The sequence below is a fragment of the Microtus ochrogaster genome, unplaced genomic scaffold (assembly GCF_000317375.1).
Source record: "Microtus ochrogaster isolate Prairie Vole_2 unplaced genomic scaffold, MicOch1.0 UNK54, whole genome shotgun sequence".
NCBI classification, from domain to species: domain Eukaryota; kingdom Metazoa; phylum Chordata; class Mammalia; order Rodentia; family Cricetidae; genus Microtus; species Microtus ochrogaster.
Window position 1 is genome coordinate 2281609 of NW_004949152.1, and position 6093 is coordinate 2287701.

The window sequence follows — 6093 nt, forward strand, 5'->3', positions numbered from 1 at the left end:
AAAAAAAAAAAAAAAAAAACGAGCAAACAAACAAAAAAGCATCATGCTCCATGGAACCTGACACCCTCTTCTGGTCTTCTCAGACACACATAAAGACACATATCTACATAAATAAAGAAAGTAAAATAAAATATCTTTGTAAAAATAGATTTACTGAGCGATAACAACCCAAGCCTTTGATCCCAGCACTCAGAAGGCGGAGGCAGGCAGATCTCTGAGTTCAAGGTCAGCCTGGTCTATATAGTGAGTTCCAGGGAAGTCAGAACTATATTGTGAGACCCTCAGATTTTACTGAGAAATCAGAAGAAATATCTCGTAAATGCAAGCCAATCACTACAAAGTTAGAAGAGGCACAGCTTTAAATTCTCAGGGCCAAGCTCTGTATCTGCTGGTTCTTAGATGCTCTCAGTCTTTTTCCTCACTTTACCATCTAAGTCACAAGTGACAGAATTTACAAAGAATACATCCAGGGGGCTGGAGAGATGGCTCAGAGGTTAAGAGCATTGCCTGCTCTTCCAAAGGTCCTGAGTTCAATCCCCAGCAACCACATGGTGGCTCACAACCATCTGTAAAGAGGTCTGGTGCCCTCTTCTGGCCTGTAGACATGCACACAGAATATTGTATACATAATAAATAAATAAATATTAAAAAAAAATACATCCAAAGTCCTAAAACACAGTAATTCAGTAATTACTGTAGAACTAGAAGCATAAACCAAAATTTTCAGGAGAGCTCCTGAAATAGTATCATGACTGCATTCTACTTATTGTCCAACATATGTGTTTGGGTGTTCTGCTAGCATGTATGCATGATCGCCACTCATGGTCTGGTATTTTATTTCAACTTTTTTTTTTTCTATTTTTGCTTTTTCAAGACAGGGTTTCTCTGTATAGCCCTGGCTGTCCTGGAACTCACTTTGTAGACCAGGCTGCCCTTGAACACAGATATTCACCTCCCTCTGCCTCCTGAGTGTGGGGATTAAAGGCATATTGCCACCACCACCTGGTTGCTTTAACTAATTTTAAGACTGAACTCAGTTGGATATTGCATTGTGCAAGGCTTTATACACACATACAGAGTTGTTATACACTGACTTTATATATTCTGCATCTAATATACTATATTATCATTCTTGATCTGCTAGTCTGTTTTCTCTACTAAACATGTCTTTTAATTCCTAATATCTACCATAAATTCTTGGCCTATAGTAAGCACATGCATTCAGAAATTCAATAATGCCAAAGTGGGAAACAAAATTTCTTTATCTTTAGCAATTATTTCAAAAGTTGAGCTGCAACAAAATATCAATCTCCTGGCTTTATAGGGCCCCCACTGATATGTACATTTATTTTTTTAATTATTTATTTATTTATTATGTATACAATATTCTGTCTGTATGCCTGAAGGCCAGAAGAGGGCTCCAGACCTCTTTACAGATGGTTGTGAACCACCATGTGGTTGCTGGGAATTGAACTCAGGACCTTTGGAAGAGCAGGCAATGCTCTTAACCACTGAGCCATCTCTCCAGCCCTGATACGTACATTTAAAAACTGTTCCCCTGTACCACAAAACCAGCTGTGGTAATAATCCTAGCACTTGGGAGATAGAGGAAGAAGGGCCAAAAATTTAAGTAAGGCCACCCAGGGCTACATGAGACCCCTTCTTAAAAACAGAACAAAATTTACTGAAACGGGAGCAAGCAAGCTAACACAGTGGGGAAAGGCTCACACTGCTATGCTTGAGGGTCTGAGTGTCATGCCTAGGATCCAGATGGCAGAAGACAGAACCAACTACTGCAAGTTGTCCTCTGGCCTCCATGCACACCTACCATGGCACACTGAAGATAAATGTTAAAAAAAAAAAAAATTATTGAGTATCTGGACCTGGAGAGGTAGCTCAACAGTTCAGAGTTCAGGTTGCTCTTGCAGAGGTCCGAGGTTTGGTCACAGCACCCACATGGTGGCTCCTAACCATCGTTGACTAAGAGGTGTTCCAGGATTTCTGCTATCCTCTCTGACCTCCACAGGCACCAGGCAAGCACACGGTGCACAAGCATGCATACAGGCAAAACACTCATATGCATAATATAAAAAAATAAAAATCTAAATAACTTATTAAGGTGGGGATGACGGCTATTCTTGGTTGTCAATTTGACTACATCTGGAATTATCTAAAATCTAAAAGTAAAGGGCACACCCATGAGGGAATTTTGCTCAATTTGAAGTAGGTAGATCCACTTCTAATCCAGATCATGAGGCAGGAAGATACACCTGTAATCTGGACCATACCTTATGCTGGAAGTCTATATATAAGGACACTGAGGAAGGAAACTTTATTCTTTACCTTGGCTGGCTAGCAAGTCCACTCCTTCCCTGGCATTAGAGCCTACTTCTTCAGACTCAGCATGTGCGGAAGACCAGCTGAGACACCCAGCCTGATGGACTGAGCAACTACTGGATTCGTGGACTTTCCTTTATTAACCAGGCACTGTTGGATTAGCTGGACCTCAGCCTCTAAGTCATTCTAATAAATCCCCTTTTTTATATATAGTCATTCTTTAAATTCTGTAGAAAAGCCTGACTAATACAAATGACAAACACAGATATGGATATTTTTACCACATTTAACAAAAATAGCCCCGTGATCCTATTTAAATTCACAAATATCCATTATTGAAAGAACACTTTTAATTGACAGCTCTACACAAGACCCTGTGGCACACCAGTCTTTTAAGTTTTGTTTTGGCTTTTTGTGACAGAGTCTGTGCAGAAACTCACTGCATCACCCAGGTTCGCCCCGCCTTGTCTCCCAAGTGCTGAGTTTTACAGACGTGGGTTACACTGCTGCTGAAAAATAACTGTATATTCTGAAAACTGGTTAGCAAGGTTGGGGGTCTTAGCTCCATCATTCACCAGCTATGTGAAAGCCATAGTGAAGCACTGTTTCTTATCTGCAAAATGGGGAAGTCATCATAGAAAAGGATTGTAAAATAACCCAAGCAAGGTATTATGTGAACTCTGTCCAAGGAAGTTTCTTAGAATGCTGTTGATCGGGAGTCACTGAAAGGAAGGGATGGCTTTAGGCTTTCATTTCCTCCCTTTAACCATACACAATTTCACCTTCCTTTTTTATTTTATTTTTTTTTAACAAATTTTGCTTTCAAGCAAAATTCTGGACACATTCCTTTAATCCTAGCACTTGGGAGGCAGAGGCAGGTGGATTGCTGAGTTCTAGGACAGTCAGAAATGAACAGAGAAAACTTGTCTCAAAAAAATCCAAAAAAAAAAAAAAAAAATCACAGCGAGGCATGGTGGCACAGATCTTTAAAAAGAGAAAGACAGTCTATATATGGTTGGACTGAAACTCACTAAGGAGACCAGGCTAGCGGCCTCCTCACTGCAGCCAAAGATATACAACACCAAGTCTGCTCAATATTATATTTTTAATATATTGTATCCTTCTTTCCTAGGAAAGATTGATTCCCTCCTTCTCTCCCTATCCTCTTCCTATTGTTTTTCTTTTCCTTTTTGTAGGGGTTGGGAAGAAGGCATAACTATTCTGAGCTATTGCTTATTTAACTGTTTTTTTTTTAGGTTTTTAGAGACAAATTCTCCCATAGCCAAGGATAACATCTACCTTGCTTCATTTTTAAAGAAAGATAATTTGGGGGGCTAGAGAGATGACTCAGTGGTTAAGAGCACTGACTGCTCTTCCAAAGGATCTGGGTTCAATTCCCAGCACCAACATGGCAGCTCACAACTGTCTGAAGATCCAGTTGCAGGGGATCTGACAACTTCACACCAATGCACATTAAATAAACCATAAAAAATATTTTTTTAAAAAAGAAAGATAATTTGTATATTTGTTATCACATATTCCTTTGCACTACATTTAACTTAGGTACAAATAGTTATTGATCATCAATATTTATCTCTGAAGACAATGAAGACTTACCAAATACATTAGCAGGTTAATAAAATCACTAACTGAATTGATAACTAGTACTTTTAGCATTTTTAAAATATGTATGAATTGGAACAAATTTAGAAAACAAAAGGCATTATTGCCAGTTGAATATACACGTATCTATTACCACATTTCCCAGTCTTAGAAATATAAACACATTTGTGCACATGGACCAAGACATCATGACTGCTCACACATGTGTGAGAAATTATAGTCAAAAACTATCAGAATAAACCCAATGAGAAGAGATAGAGTACTGTTCCTTCCATGGACACATTTGACTCACAGAAACACTATGCTAAGGAATATATATAGTATCTCATTCCACAATAAAGTTCAAAACCTGGCAAAACTAACCTATAGTTACAGAAGTCTGGATAATGGTCCCCTCTGGAAAGACAGGAAGGGGTGGTAATTAGAAAGGCCTATGAGGGGGGGTTTAGGACTACTAATGATAATGTTCTATTTTTTTTTTAAACCTGGGTGGTAGTTTCAGAGATGTGTTTACTGTGTAATAAATCGCAGACTTGTACACATGTGATTTATATGCTTTTTTGCACATCTGTCATAATTTAACAAAAATAGTTTTTAAAAACCTAACTAAGCTAGGCAGATAGCTCATGCCTATAATTGTAGCATATGGGTGGCTGAGATAGGAAGAAAGCCATGAGTTTGAGGGCAAGTTAGCTTACAAAGTGAGTTCCAGGTCAATCTTGGCAAGGGAGGAAAACCCAGTCTCAAAAAGTAAAACAACAACACCAACAAACTACTACAGTGAAGCATAAGGGAATATCATAAATAACAGAAGCGGCTGTCACTCAACAGAAGGGGGCTAAGAGCTCAGTCTACAAACGCACTTCCTATGTCTGTATACTGCTGATTTGAACATACTTTCACCAAAGTAAAACCAGTAAGTATATTGTTACATACTTAAATAAGTAGTAAATTCATTAAATTATGGAATCTCTCAAACTCTTCCCTAATATCTAGATACAAGCAATTTAATATTTCTGTACCTTAACTGGTTTAATTGTAAAACTAAACAGGAATGTTAAATCTACTCTTAAGTCCCTTTGGGTTGGCAAGAATCCACATGAAGGTAAAAGGAGGGAATTAACTCCACAAAGTTGAGCTCTGTTCTCCAAATACACAGCATGGTGCACACACACGCATAATAAAATTTTAAAGACTGCTTTAAATATCCCTATTATCAGTTTTATTTATCATTTATGTATGTGTGTATGTTCATATGTGTGTTCACACACATGTGCATGCATGTGTACAGAGGCTAGAGGTCAAAGTCAGAGCATTTCTCTATTGCTCATCACCTTACTTTTTCTTTTATTCTTTTCTTTTCTTTTGTTTTTTTTTTTTGTTTGTTTTGTTTTTTTTTTTTTTTTTTGAGACAGAGTTTCTCTGTGTAGCTTTTGAGCCTGTCCTGGAAGTCATTCTGTAGACTAGGCTGGCCTCAAACTCACAAAGATCTGCCTGCCTCTGCCTTCCAAGTGCTGGGGGATTAAAGGCAACCTCCCAGCTATCACCTTACCTTTTTAATTGTATTTATTTATGTTGGGAGGGAACATAGGGAGAGGTGAAGAAACTTGCATGAGGTTCTCCTTCCACTACGTGTATCCTGGGGACTAAACTCAAGCTGTTAGATTTGGTGGTGAGTGCCTTTCCCCATTGAGCTCTCAAAACTTTATATCTAGTATAATCATTTTTATTTCATCTTTATTTTATGTGCATTGGTGTTTTGCCTGCTTGTATGTCTGTGTGAGGGCATCAGATTCCCTGGAACTGGAGTGACAGACAGTTGTAAGTTGCCATTACAACTTAATGAGAATTAAGAATTGAATTCTCATTAAGAATTGAACCTAGGGGGCTGGAGAGATGGCTCAGCGGTTAAAAGCACTGACTGCTCTTCCAGAGGTCCTGAGTTCAATTCCCAGCAACCACATGCAGTTAAAAGCACTGACTGCTCTTCCAGAGGTCCTGAGTTCAATTCCCAGCAACCACATGGTGGCTCACAACTATCTGTAATGAGATCTGGTGCCCTCTTCTGGCCTACAGGCAGGATACTTGACTGACTGACTAAATAAATGAATAAATAAATAAATAAATCTTTAA

General features: G+C 38.6%; 1 protein-coding gene across 4 annotated transcripts in view; it reads right to left on the reverse strand.

Moving 5' to 3' along the window:
* The window catches only part of Chd9 (chromodomain helicase DNA binding protein 9), a 234087-nt gene that overhangs the window by 142501 nt on the left and 85493 nt on the right, over positions 1-6093 (reverse strand). The window lies entirely within an intron of this gene.